This window comes from Triticum aestivum, chromosome 4A (assembly GCF_018294505.1).
Source record: "Triticum aestivum cultivar Chinese Spring chromosome 4A, IWGSC CS RefSeq v2.1, whole genome shotgun sequence".
Taxonomy (NCBI): domain Eukaryota; kingdom Viridiplantae; phylum Streptophyta; class Magnoliopsida; order Poales; family Poaceae; genus Triticum; species Triticum aestivum.
The window spans coordinates 676,608,894-676,623,576 of record NC_057803.1 but is presented as its reverse complement, the minus strand read 5'-3'; the positions used below and the strand labels follow the sequence as shown (position 1 = coordinate 676,623,576).

Sequence of the window (14,683 nt, the reverse complement as noted above, 5' to 3'; positions counted from 1 at the left end):
TCCACAACGGTTGATGTCGTGGGTCAACCAAGGGCTCAACTGGGGGCCGTCAAAGGACGTGCCCCTATTGCAGGGCCGGATTCGAGATCTCCAGGCGAGGGAGATCGATCTGGTCGTGGTGATGCGGGTTATGCTGATCAGGCGTTATTTGCCCTGCAAACGCCGTCCTCTCCGACTATGGGAATTTAATCCGGAGGGACCTCGGATTCTTCAACATTTCATGGGTATGACACCCCTGGAGATGTACAAATTATTCTTTGGATCACAAGAGGTGCGTCCGGAACTGACCGAGGATGCTGGCATAAGCCGCAATCGCCCGGATACTCAGGTAAGTAGCTCCGAGTCCGGACACATCATTTGTTTTCCCTTTGGTGGTCCACCTTATGACCAACTTCCTTCTAAACAGGAGTGGATAGCGGGAGCAAAATTAATATGGTGTCCGGCCCCCCTCCCAGAGACCGCGCCGGATTCCACGCTGGTCCGGATGTTGGAGGTTGCGCCTCCAGAGGAAGGCGAAGGGGAAAGTGAAAAAGCTACTACCTCGCCTAAGGAGGCTTTTGAAAGAGGGGGGGATCGAGAATCCCTCCCTCCAAGGGGAGAAGAGGATTGCCTCCGAGGACCTGGGGGCCAAGGCCCCTAAACGGGGGAAGAAATCTTCGCCGGAGGGTCCTGCATCCGGGGAGGCCCCGGCCGCACAGTCTCCCTTAAAGGATCAGCCCTCCAACGAGCCGTAAGTAAAAAGAAAGGATTTTTATAGTAAAGGGCATCCCTATTTGTGCTTCTGAGGATAACTAAAGTTTTTACCTTATAGTTCGGATCTCCGTCCTTCGCAAATGAGCTCTACTTCGGGGGACCTCCGTCCGGATATGGTGGAGAGCGAAACGCCTCCGTCCGGGGCGTCGTCAGATAGGGCGGACGAGCCGGAAGTGTCGTCGAGGAGGGAGCCCCCGGGTTTGGCGAAGCCGGATAGTTCGGCGCCAGCTAGTGTACGGCTGAAGGATCTGCTTGAGAAGGTGTCTATCTCAGAAGATCACCACGCACTAATGAGTGTGGTGATTGAAAGGATTTCATCCGCCGAAGGCGGGTTGCATAATGCCGTCAGTAGTTTGCTGGCGGGGTTTGAGGTACGTAAAAATGACACACCTTTGGACAGTTTTGCATATAGAATGCGCCATGTATGGTTAGTAGCCCCTGAGACTCGGTAGGTTGTCGAAAGCGACAGCGTGCCGAGGATCAAAATTGCAGGTTTAAATTTTCGCCGTACCTATGTAGGTGGCGGATCGTCCGGGGGCCAGCCAGACTGATGAAGTTGCCGAACTAAAGCGGCAACTCACCGTTGCGGATGTGGACATCACGCTGGTCAACAGGCGGCTTGATGAGTCGCAAGGTAAGTGTTCCTGTGCGGTCACTTGGTAAGGGAGCCGAAGCCGTCTCCTTACTACATGTGTGTGAAATGCAGATAGTGCCGCTGCTGTGGAGAGCCTTCGGGCCGAACTTGCTCAAGCCAAGGAGCGGGCCAGAAGGAGTGATGCGGCGGCCTCGAGGGCGGCCGAAGAGTTAGCGGCCGAAAGGGCCGCACAATGTCGAAGCAAGGAAGAGATGGCTGAAATGGCCGTGAAGTTAAAAGATGCTACCGACCGCAATGAGGCTCTTGAGAAGGAGCGCCTGGTGGTGCAAAAAGACCTGGGGAAGGCCACCGCCGAAGCCAAGGATGCCCGCTCTTCAATGCGGGCTATAAAGGAAGAGCTGCGCCAGGCCGGAGACATTGTAGCTGGCAAGCCTTTTTGGCTGCGCCGAAGGTTTACGTATCCAAAGTATGCTCAGCTGGGCCAACTGTGGGGTCCGGAGGACCCTTATATGGACTTAACAGCGAGTGCGGCGGATGCCGTTGTGCATTTTTGAAGCCAGAAGGATCACGAGACGGAAGAGCTATTTTGGTCTCAATTCCACAGTCCGGAGCGTTCCCTTCCGCTGACCGACCGTTTGGCCGAGTGGGCTGAGCTGAATAGGTTGTCCGGGCTTGCCATGCCGGATATCGTGACCCATGTCTGGCCGGATAGGCCCAAGCCGAAGAGTTACTTTGGCTTATTGCAGCAATTTCTTGGGGCGGTGCCGCATATGGAGGCGATGAAGCGGTCGGCATGCATAGAGGGTGCGCGGATGGCACTCGCCCGTGTGAAGACACATTGGACAGAGATGGATGCCACCGCTGTTGCAACCTCGGGTTCGGACGACAGCCGGTTACCCGCCGAGCACTATTTTGGCGAAGTGCTGCGTGGTGCTCGTGTAATAGAGTCGCGGTGTTCAAAAAATGTTACGTTCAAATGAACGTTTTATGTTGTAAAACAATATTTATGATGTAAGCGCCTTTTATACTTGTGCGTTCAAGTAATGTAATATCTCCTATGCGGCCGTTCATGTATACGTGTGTATAACCTGAAAGATGGCAGTCGTCGGCTTCAGCCCCCACGCACAAGGTGCGGGGGTGTTCGCAAAAAATAGCGCATTTTCACACTTAATCCGACGTCTCGGTCCTGTAAAGGAGGTGGTAGCGTAGCAAACGAGGCAACCGGACTATAATGCTTTATCACTTTCACTTAGCCATGGAGTTCGAGGGTGGGACTACGACATAGCCCCTGGGGGCACCGCGCTCTCCGAATTCGGGGCGCGTATGTGCCTGATCGGGAAACGGCCCTTCGTCAATGCGGAGGAATTCTAAACATTCCCTTGGTCGATCGAGTGGTTGACCAGTCTCTCGCTGTATCATGACAGTCAGTTTTCGGCTTTCTCTACTGAGGCGCTCGCCCAGCCGAACTGGGGCACAATCGCAGTAGTTCTCCTGGTGCCGCGTTAGCCGATGATACGGAACGTAAGGCAGCAAAACACAGGAGCCGGGCAAACCCAACATTTGACCAAAGACATGATTCGGAGCTGATGCATATAAGGCCTAACTCGAGACGCCGAACACTCCCGAAGGTGTTCGGTCTTTTACAATAGCGGGCAGAATAATGCCCTAAGCCCCTTGTGTCCAGGTACGGGCAGGTTCCTCTGGCGCGGCCGATGCCAAAACGCCAGCCTCCACTCTGGTTATAATGGGAAACCAGGGGATTATAGCAACAAGAGACAGTAAGAAAGGTTTACGTAGGGTCTTAGTCTGAAAAGAGTCCTTGAAACGGGTCCCTACTGCACGTCTGCGCCTGTGTCTCCGTTGTGCCGTATCCTGGATGGGTGTGCACGTTGTTCATCTGTAAAAAGAGAGGAACTTAGTTTGAAAAAAAAATCGTGCAAAAAGTTACATAAAAAATTGAAATATAAATGTAGAAAGCTGAGCCTATGGTAGCCCATTATAGCTTATATACACAAACCCTTGTAAGGGTGTGCGGCTAGGTAGCCCCTAGCTTATTTATTTCGGACCCGTCCAGCCGTGTCCGGGGTCTTAGCCGACCTTTTTAATGAAATAATGCCACGTGGACCGGGCATTTTAAGCGTAAGAGACGCGTAGTGTGGTATTGCGTTAAAGCGGACGAAAGCTTCACGTCCCAGTAGTGCTTGATAGCTACTTTTGAATGGGGCGACATGAAAGGTTAGCTTTTCTCATCGGAAGTTGTCAGGTGACCCGAACACAACTTCTAGTAATAATGAACCTGTGCACCTGGCGTAAGGGTCTGGCGCCACTCCTTTGAAGGAAGTGCGGCTATGTCAAATTGTAGTAGGGTCTATCCCCATCCTGCGGATTGTGTCCGGATATAGCAGGTTTAAGTCACTGCCGCCGTCCATCAGAACTTGCGTAAATCACAGTCCGTCTATTATGGGATCCAATATCAGAGCAGTCCATCCTGCGTTCCGGATACTTCTGGAATAATCCCGATGGTCGAAAGTGATTGGTTTTGACATCCAATCCCGGTGTTTCACTGGGGTGGACCGTGCGGCACTTGTCTTAGTGAGTGCCGTGTTGGTTTTCCGTACTATCACATGAAGTGAGTTTACTGTTTTGACTTCTTGTGGGAAAGTCTTCTGACTTCCGTTGCTCTGCTGATGTGGTGCGTCGTCGTCCTCGCTTGGCGCATCGAGCCCTTTGTGTTCGGCGTTGAGCCTGCCGGACTGTTTGAAAACCCAACAATTTCGGTTGGTATGGTTTACAGGCCTTCCGGAGGTACTGTGGATTTGACATATCCGATCCAAAATTTTGTTTAAGTTGGATAGCTCGTCACTGTTGTCCTTAAGAGGCAGTGTTTTATTGTTTGGCCGCGAGCTTTTGAATCCGGCGCTGACCGCCGTGCTCTTTGGGGTTCTTTCTTTATTCCGGCGCTTATCTTTCCTGTGCCGTGATCTTCCGTTTCCATCTCTGATCTCAGATGTACTCGGGTCGCTGGTGCTGCATCTTGCTAGCCAGCTGTCTTCTCCTGCGCAAAAGCGCGTCATGAGGCTTGTTAGCGCGGCCATTGTTCTTGGCTTCTCTTGGCCGAGGTGTCTGGCGAGCCATTCGTCTCGGACGTTGTGTTTAAAAGCTGCTAAGGCTTCCGCGTCCGGACAGTCGACTACTTGGTTCTTTTTGGTAAGGAACCTGTTCCAGAATTTGCGCGCTGACTCTCTGGGCTGTTGAGTTATGTGACTCAGATCGTCTGCATCCGGAGGGCGGACATAAGTCCCTTGAAAATTTGCTCTAAATGCGTCCTCAAGCTCTTCCCAACTTCCAACAGTGTTTTCTGGGAGGCTTTTGAGCCAATGCCGAGCTGGCCCTTTGAGCTTGAGGGGTAGATATTTTATGGCGTGGAGATCATCTCCTCTAGCCATGTGTATGTGTAGTATGTAATCTTCTATCCAGACTCCAGGGTCTGTTGTTCCGTCATATGCCTCTATGTTTATGGGTTTAAACCCTGCTGGGAATTCATGATCCAGCACCTCATCGGTGAAACATACCGGGTGTGCAGCGCCCCTGTATTTGGGTGTGCCGCTGTCTTCGGACACTTGTCGTGTTGTGTTACTTCCTGGGGCCCTTTTTTTGGCCCGTAGATGGACCTAGTTGGGCCGTCTATTTTCCCAGGGTCATAGGTCGGCTTGTGTGCGGTGCCGTTTGCCGCTTTTGGCCTGTCATCTGGCCGTCTATCCGGCCAGGCGGCCTCTTTATTTTTTGATGGTGAGGGCTCTATGGCTTCCTCGTCAAATTCTGGCAGCAGCTTGCGCTTCGGGTAGCTCTTTGTGTGATGGCCATTGCCATATTTGCTTGCGGTCTTTAGTATTTTGTTCCACTTCATTCTGAGTATGTCTTCCGCTGTTTTGAGCTTCCGTTTTTCCTTCTTCAAACTTCTTGCAGTGGCGACGAGTCTTTTGTGAAGGTTCTTGTGCTTCGGTGGTGTGTCCGGTGTGAGGTTGTCCGGACTGTTGGTTGCTCCGGGAAGGGGTTGATCATCCGGTTCGTCTTGTCCGGACGGTTGCTTGGTTGCATGTTCGTCGTCCACTGGTTGGTCCTGTTCTAACGCTGGGTCATTGGGAATGCTGTTCTTGCCGAGGCGGGGTTTAGGGCGGCGCTTGTGTCGCCGCTTTGGTTGTTTGTCGGCGGGATTATCCTTTGATCCTCGTCGTCGCTCCCTTTTGGGGTATCCACCATATATACGTCATGAGACGAGGTGGGCTTCCCGTGCCCTGTAGGCGCTGGTTCTGGATTGTCTCCGTCATCGTCGTCCATACCGTCGATGTCTTCGGAGTCGTAGTTTAGCACGTCGGTTAAATCGTCGATAGTGGCTACGAAGTGGGTGGTGGGTGGGTTTTGAATTTCTTCGTCGTCCACGTCCCAACTATCCCGGCCATAGTCCGGCCAGGGCTCTCCGGATAACGAGAGATGCTTCAGCGAATATAAGATGTCGCCGAAGGGTGAGTGCTGAAAGATGTCCGCAGCGGTGAATTCCATGACCGGCGTCCAATCGGATTCGACTGGCGCGGGCGTAGGAGGGTCAGAGTCCGGTAGAGAGTTCGGCACCTCGGAGTCATGAGCTATATGCGGGACAAGGTCAGTGTTCGGCTCCATCGCCGTAGAGGTTGCAGCTCCCGAGGCGGTGTCCAGCCACCCGTCCTTGATCTGCGCGATCGGCTCCGGACTATAGGTCGGAGCGGATTCGAGTGCGGCCTTCAAGGCGCTGTCCGGCGGCAGATTTAGGTCGTGCCCATCGTGACAGTGCGGCACGCTCGGCTGTGGCTCGGATCCGTCGAGGATCAAGTCCCCACGGATATCGGCCGTGAAGTTTAGGCTTCCAAACCTGACCTGACGGCCAGGGGCGTAGCTTTCGATTTGCTCCAGATGGCCAAGTGAGTTGGCCCGCAGTGCGAAGCCGCCGAATACGAAGATCTGTCCGGGGAGAAAAGTCTCACCCAGGACCGCGTCGTTGTTGATTGAAGAGGCCATCAAACCTATCGGTGACGACACAAAGGAACTCTCAATGAAAGCACCAATGTCGGTGTCAAAACCGGCGGATCTCGGGTAGGGGTCCCGAACTGTGCGTCTAGGCGGATGGTAACAGGAGACAAGGGACACGATGTTTTACCCAGGTTCGAGCCCTCTTGATGGAGGTAAAACCCTACGTCCTGCTTGATTGATATTGATATTGTGAATGTTTACAAGAGTGGATCTACCACGAGATCAAGGAGGCTAAACCCTAAAAGCTAGCCTATGGTATGATTGTAAGGGTTGATGTTGTTCGTTGTCCTACGTACTAGAGCCATCCGGTTTATATAGGCACCGGAGAGGGTTAGGGTTACATAGAGTCGGTTACAATGGTAGGAGATCTACATATCCGTATCGCCAAGCTTGCCTTCCACGCCAAGGAAAGTCCCATCCGGACACGGGACGAAGTCTTCAATCTGGTATCTTCATAATCTTGGAGTCCGGTCGATGATGATAGTCCGGCCGATGATAGTTCGGCTGATGATGGTAGCCCCCCAATCCAGGACTCCCTCAGCCTCCTTCTCCTATAGTTTCTCTAGGATTTGTTTGTGTATTCTCTGATTGCACCAATGTGTTCTCTTTTATTAGCTTGATTTATCTATGGTAGGAACTTGCTTTTCCAAGAACTGTAGGATTTTTTGCCAATTGAAATGGGAACTTGAACGGTTCAGGCTCAACTTGTCAGTTCATTCAACCTTTTGATGTTAGGTTTGTCAGTAGAAGAGATGTAGATCACATCCTGAGAACCTTTCACTGCAGCCTGGGCAGGCAATGCAAAGCCTGTGAGTTAAATGTCACTAAAACTCCACATCCATCTGACCTCTATATGGGTGTTTTTGCCACCATCTAACTCCCTCCCCTCATTCATCTCCCTTTGATTTTCAGTTGCAACCCCACCCGTACATCTATTCGTGCAGTTAATTTGACACCAGGGCAAAATATCTGAATCGGTTGTTTACTTGTATTAGCAGCACACCTAAACCTGACAGTACGTGTTTTCAAAGATCATCTTTTACAGCCTGTTGTGTAGTATATCTGAATGTCTATTGTACTGCTCTCAGAGATTTATTTATCCAATGATCAAAGTGTGGTGCCAGTGCCGCACGATTATGGACCGTGCTGATATCTTGCTTGTACTTGCATCCATACAGTGCTGCCATCATCGCATGAAAACTCTCATATTAGTGTACTATTTTCACAAGTTTCTGTTGTCTAATCTCCCTTTAAATTTGCTTTGGTCCTTCTGGATTAGTTAAATTGCGCGACTGAAACGCAAAATGTCAGTGCTTCTGCGTGGGGGGGGGGGGGGGGGGGGGGGGGGGTGGGGGGTCTCTGAACTGGTCTCTCTTTTCACATGGTGCTGAAGCTACATCCATCCCCACCCACCCACAACCCAATGCGACTCTTTCTTCCTCCTCTCTTCAGTTTATATCTCTTCTCTTGCTTTTCCCCCAGGATCTGAAACAAGAACCAAATGCAGTGGTGACTAGCTTTCAGCTTTTGATCCCTGAGCGCACGCATATGGCTGCTGAAAGGAGTGGAGGAGATGAGAGAGTGAGAAAGTATTCCCTGCGCGCATCACTGATTGCCGCCGTACGTACGTCGAATGGAACCGGAGAAAGGAGTGGCTGGAGATCACTGGCGCGTACACCGCCCATGCCGTCGGAATCGCATTCCCCTCCCACTCGCCTCCTCTTTATAACACACACACACACACACACACACACACAGCTCGTGAAGCAGAGCTCGGCTCTCGCACAAGCAAGTATCAAGTCTGTTTCTCTGGTCTTAGTGCAATGATCGTTCGTTCGTTCGTTTGTTACAGACGTTCTAGTTACAAGTGCTAAGATCAAGAAAATGCTACTAGTCTCTAATCTAATTGTTGGCATGTTTTAGGTCCCGGGCCGGTCTCTACTGCGATGCCATGATCGGAGACATATCCTCCCGTACATCGTGGGCGAGGATGAACATGACGATGAGCTACCTGACGAGGAGCCGGCGTTTTTGCCGGTTGAACGACCTCACCATGTTGACCGCCTCTTCCTCGACAAGTGCCAAGGAGATCTGCGTGTGCCACGATGAGGTCGTTCAACCAGCAAAACAGCGGCGGTCATCATGTTCTTGAGAACTGGGTCTCACCCCATTGGCTAGGCCTGCAAGGAGTGCAGTTAGCCCACCCGCGTCCGGCCAGCCGGCGTCAGCGGTGGCGACCCCAGAGTCGGCAAAGTGTACCTCTCCACGGCGTCGTGTGGGCCTGCGGCGTAGCAGTTGGTGATGGCGAAGCGGCGCTCGGCTCCGGCTCCTGTTTTCAAGAATGAGGATTTTGGTTCTGCACATGAAGTAGTGAGTGTATGATTGTGTATGCGGAAGGCAAAAAGAGCCTCCGAGATGATACCCATGATTTGCTCTAGCTCGAGCCTCTATGATTTGTTTGTGTGTCGTCTGATTGTGCCAATGTGTTCTCGTTTATGAGCCTGTGATCTAAAGCCGCATAAGGAGTTTGAAAATTACTTAGATTATGTGGCTAAAGAAGTTTGAAAATGAAACTGCATATTATTTTCTTGAAGATGACTTTGTAGGCATTAGAAAACCAAAAAACACTTTTTCTTCAGGAAAGTAAAAATAAAAAGGGCAGTGATCTGCGCCGGCGCACCGGCCCAAGCGTTGGGCCGGTCAAGGCCCAACCGTCCGATCCGCGAGCTCGAGCCGTCAGATCTGTTCCTCGAGCCCCCTTCCCCCGCGTTGACTTCTTCCTCTTCTTCTTCACCGCGTCCTCACCCCAGCCGCTCCTTGTCGCCGACGACTAGCCCCCTCACCTGGACCTCCTCCTCCCCCCCCCTCCTAGTCCCACGCTGCTGGATGCGCTCTCCATCCCTGCCGCCGCCGGCCGCCGTCCCCGTCCCCGTCGCAGCATCTGTACTCGCCCCCCGGTCCAGCAAAAAGCCCATCGCCCCCTCGTAGCAAAAAATGGCGCCGTCTTGAAGCACACCCGCACCCCTTGTCGTCGCAGCACCTAGCAGCCGCTGTCGTCGCTGGACTGTCGTGTCGCCGACACAGCTCTCAACGTCGCTGCTCGCTGCCATTGGTGAGTCAGGTTGAAGCTTTTTATCTCATCGGTTGAAGCTTTTCTCTATGCCTGTTGAAGCTTTTCTCGCGGATTGAAGCTTTCCACCATGCCAATTGAAGCTTTTTTCACTTGAGCTTGAAGCTTTTTTCACAAAGTGTTGCAGCTTTTTACTCTGCGGTTGCAACAAAAACACAGAGAGACGCCGTGGTCGTCGTCGAGGAGGATTTTCTCGATCTCTGTTTGAAGCTTTTTTCATCTGTGGGTTGAAGCTTTTTGTCAAAACGGTTGTAACTTTTCCTGTATTTCGTTGTCTGGTTGAAGCTTTTTTATCTACTGGATGTAGCAAAAACCTCCAACGGTAGTAGCAAAAGCCTGCTACGGTTGCAGCAAAAAAATCATTGTCGTCCTCGCGAGGTCGTAGCTCTGTCTGATGGATGTAGCAAAAAGCTTTGCCGGTAGTAGCAAAATCCAACAACGGTTGCAGCTTTTCCTTGTTGTGCAATGCCATTGAAGCTTTCTATGTTTATGGTTGAAGCTTTTTTCAACGGCTGTTGAAGCTTTTCTAGGTGAGGTTGCAACACTTGTATACGCGGGAGGATCCGGGCATGGCTGCAGCCATGGCGGCCGGCGAGGGAGCGCCTGGCCGCCGGCGATGGAGGTCGTGGTCGCCCAGTCGCAGCCCGGGGGAAGGGGGAAAGGGGGAGGGAGATGCGCTCGCGTGAAGGCTTGAGGTAGGGGATGGATCTGGCCATGGCGGCAGGCAGCCATGGCAGTCGGCGAGGGGAGCCTGGCCGCCGGCGAAGTAGCTCGTGGTGACCCAGTCGCAGCTCGGGGAGAGGGGAAGGGGTGGAGAGGAGGAGGCAGAAGAAGAGGGCTACCGCGCGCCCCATGAAGGAGACGCGAGGAAGAGGGAGACCGGTCCAATGTTTTCGCCGGTGCCCCGGCCCCAAACGTTTCCCAAATAAAAAAGATATTTTCGAATCTGTCAGACAACCACTGGGCCACCCTGCACTGGTATGAGCCAGGCAGGAACGATCCTGTACAGCCGTAGATGCACGTGCATCTGAGCCGTTAATCACGCTCTGGCCCAGTGGTCAGAGACTTAAGTGCTTGTCTCCTTATTGGTAAAGGATGCAGCGGTACGAGCCTATAGAACAGATCCTGTTCAAGTAAGGTCGTGCTATAAGCTGCAGCGACTCGCCTTATAAACCGGCTCCGCGCGCCGTAAACTTTCGAGGTGGGACTAATGTATCGCAAGCAACGCTGCAGCGCCTGCCTCGGCCTGAGGCACCAGAAAGAGCTCGTGGGTCTCCGCCCATGAAGCTGGGCTGGAGAACGAGCCCAGCCCAGCCCATCTAAGAACAGCCGTCTCTCTCTCGTCTCATTTCTTCTCCTCTGTTTTCCTATCACGGAGAAATCGCTCCAGCCTCCAGGGGCCATGGCCGGAGCTCCGCCGATCTTCCAGCAGCAATGGCCGGAGCAGGAGAAGACGACGGCGAAGTAGCCGCTCCTCCTCCGCCCCCTCCCCCGCGTACTCTAGCGAGGCAAGTAAGCAGCGGTATAGACATTCCTGAGTAGATCGATTGGTTGCGGATCTCATTCCCCTCTTTGACCCGCCGTTGCTTCCTCCCTGCAGCGCGCCACTTCGACGATGGGCTGGCGGAGCGGAGCACCACCACGGAGTCGGCGACGAGCCGTCCTTACGGATGGAGAGCCTTCCTCGCCTGGGGTAGGGTAGCTGCCATTCCGCCGGTCCCTCTTTTCTCTTTCTTCTCCTTGAATCGCAGCAGGGCAAAAAAAAAAGTAGTACTCTTTACTTGAGCATTTCACTGTTACCCTAAGGATCCAACCAGTGCGTCAAAATTAGTCCTTGGTGTGATTCCTGTGGTGTTCTCCACGGATCTGAACCTCTGGGGCAAAAAATAAATAAATGGTGTTTTATGGGGTTTGTTGCCTGGGACAGGGGCAGGGAGCTTTGATTAATTAAAATTCAACCTGACCAAAAATTCAGGCCCTTCCTTCACCCTTGTCATGGGAGCTTCAGCCTGCTGTGATTTCACAGCTTCCTCTTAAAGAGGCTGTGAGGACAAGCAGTCAAGCATTGTTTCGACAAGTTGGAAAATGCTCTGGACATTCCGTTGTAATCTGTGTTTTTATGGCCCCAGTGATCTGGATTTAGACACTGATGAACGACCCATTGATGATTTTCTCAAAATAAAACGAGCTAAGTTCACCGAGGCTGTAATTTGGGTTACTAAATGGCATCAGGTGTGGCTTGCACAAAGATGACTTTGATCATCTTGAGAGGTGGATTGGCTTTGCCGCTTCATGGAAAGCGAAGATCATAGCTTTTGACCTGAAGAAAAACTATTCGCCGTCCAAAGAAGTTCATCACTTTCCTCTTGAGGCCTTGGGTGTTCAAGGCAGCTCTTGTGTGCAGTCTTTGTATCTCGCTGCTGTTTCTATAAAGCCACACCCAGGCATGTGTGGGTTGACAGTACTCAGAAGGACTAATTTAAGCATAGCACACCAACTTGACAAACTTCAACATTTACTAATTCAAGGAATGAATGTCAAGATGGTTGAGTTTCATGCTGCTGATCTATAGTACTTCATGGTTCCAAGTATGTCTCTATAGTACTTCATGGTACAACGGATCCTTATAGTACTTCATGGTTGCTCGAAATTAGATAAGGAGTAATGTTTAAAGGCAGCAACGGACTGGCCCATGTATTCACCTTAATTCCAAGTGTTTTTCCAGTGAAGATACTACATGTGCAAGCTCATATACATGGATATGAACAGGTTAACTGGTGTTTATTAATTTATTTATTCATTCCTGTTTGCGTACGTCATAGTTCGGGAAATTGGATTTTAATGTCATGTTGTTTGTCCTTGTTATGTTTCAGTTGCAGTAGTTGACAACAAGACCACATGGCATGTTTATGCATTTGAGGCAGCCAAATGCCGATAACGGAGTTCTTTCAACTTACCCGCTGTTTGGATATTGCGCCCCGACTGGAGATGCAGCATTTTATCAGTTTATATAAACAAATACATGGACCTCAAGTATACTGCTACTGCCTGATTGCATCATTCTTCAAGAAAGACCTGTACTTGGACTGCTTTGGCCGACTGATTGCAAACTTTTGAAATGCAGATGGTATATCTGAACCTTGACGACGGTGGGAGCAATGAGGTGGTGGAGGCGGAAGGCTCCCATATGAGTCACCATGGTCATCTCAGGACAGTCTACATGAGTGGCTGGGTTCCGGTGCTACAATGATCAGGTCAAGCTGGCGTACTGTACCATGCAGAATGCCCGTGTTCTCGAGCACACAGAAATACAGCCAAGGGTCGCGGCCGGTATGTTCCCCATTTCAGGATCATGGCGCTGGCATTCTTGAGAGGCACCTGTCGGTGTCCACTTCGTATGTCTCTGCTGATCTGCAGGTATGGTCGCGTTCCAGTAATCACTCTTGGTAGGCAGAGTGTCCTTTTGATACTCTCTTGTGGTTATTGTGGATTCCCATGTAGTTTGATCTGGTGGTCGGCCTCGTCCGGTAGTTTTTCTGTGATTTGTTTGTGCGGCAATGTGTTCTTGTTATGATCTATGGTAGGAACTTATTGTTCCAGGGAATGTAGCTTTTTTTTTTTCCTAACTAGAATGGGAACGAAGGGGAGCCTTGGCGCAGTGGTAAAGCTGCTGCCTTGTGACCATGAGGTCACGGGTTCAAGTCCTGGAAACAGCCTCTTGCAGAAATGTAGGGAAAGGCTGCGTACAATAGACCCAAAGTGGTCGGACCCTTCCCCAGACCCTGCGCAAGCGGGAGCTACATGCACTGGGGCTGCCCCTTTTTAACTAGAATGGGAACCTGGGCGGTTGAGGCTCAAGTTGTCAGTTAAGTCAACCTTTTGCTGCTGGGTTTGGAAGTCGTAGTACAGATCATGTAAATTAACTGCAGCCTGGGCAGGCAATGCAAAGCATCCATTTATACCCGTCAACTGCAATCACAGTCCCATATATCTATGCTTGTATTTCTTGCAGTTAATTGACACCGGGTGAAAATATCTGAATCGATTGGTTTGCTTCTGTTAGCAGCACACCTACCTAGTTCTGACGGTATGTTGAGCTTATTCATATGTTGTCTATGTCCACTACTCCATCCCTTCCATTTATAAGTTCCCTCGGCGTGGATGGACGGTGGAGAAAATCTAGCGTGCGTATTCATCGCGTGGTCGTCCATGGCCGACGATCGGCACCCATTAATTTCCACGCGGCATCATTCATTGCTTGTTCTTTCCATGTTCTTCATGCTTGTGTCTGTCCTCAGAGATTCCGATGAATGAAAGTGTGCTGCGGGCCACAAGCTTCTTGCAAGCTGCTGTTCATGGACCATGCTGGTAACTTACTAACTTGCTTCCATGGTCTGATCTGTTTTCTTCCTTTGACAGTACAAAGTAGATGACTCAACTTTATACTAACTTTAATACAAAGTTGAGTCATCTATTTTGGAACGGAGGGAGTACAACACTGCCATTATCCGACGAGTATTCCCAGTAGCATTTCCACAATTTTTTTGTACTTGTGTATTCTTTTTCTCTTTTCTCAAAATAAAAAATTCCTTCAGTCTGCGTGGATATCGTGTGACCAAACTGAAGTGCGAAAGTGCATTCAGTGTTTGTACGTGGGGTCTCTGAACTGCGGAATCTGAAGCTAGAACCAAATCCCGAACGAGCTAAGCTTGCCTGCTCATCCTCATCCACATCCGAACGAGACCTAGCTACTGAGTGGGGATCGAATCGGAGACCCGAGAGGAACAGTATTCCCTGCCTGCGCTCACTGATTGCCGCCGTACGTCGAATGGAACCGGAGAAAGGAGTGGATAGAGATCACGCACCATCCATGTCGCCGGAATCGCATTCCCCGGCCGTCCTCCCACTCGACCGGCCTGCTCTTTATATTGCGCTCCCCCGCGCCACCTTCCTTCCCCGACACATCACACACACAGCGACAGGGTCCTTCCTCGTGAAGCACTCTGCTCCGAGAGCCTCGACGAGGAGCTCCTCTCACAGTAAGTACGTCTGTCTGTCTGTTGTTGTTATGCCGTCGTCTGTTTTCCCTCTCCACATACCGATGAGACGCCAGTAATAACTAATAACCTGACTGTTGACAT

At 51.2% G+C, this 14,683-nt stretch overlaps 1 long non-coding RNA gene and 1 pseudogene across 1 annotated transcript; one reads left to right on the top strand and one right to left on the bottom strand.

Moving 5' to 3' along the window:
• The first annotated feature begins 7,879 nt into the window (after positions 1-7,879).
• On the top strand, positions 7,880-8,914 carry LOC123083065 (uncharacterized). The gene is made up of 2 exons (XR_006439198.1): positions 7,880-8,211; positions 8,336-8,914. It is a non-coding gene; the product is annotated as an uncharacterized lncRNA (long non-coding RNA).
• A 1,571-nt stretch (positions 8,915-10,485) lies between these two features.
• Positions 10,486-10,685, bottom strand: LOC123089027 (uncharacterized; annotated as a pseudogene).
• Positions 10,686-14,683: the final 3,998 nt, after the last annotated feature.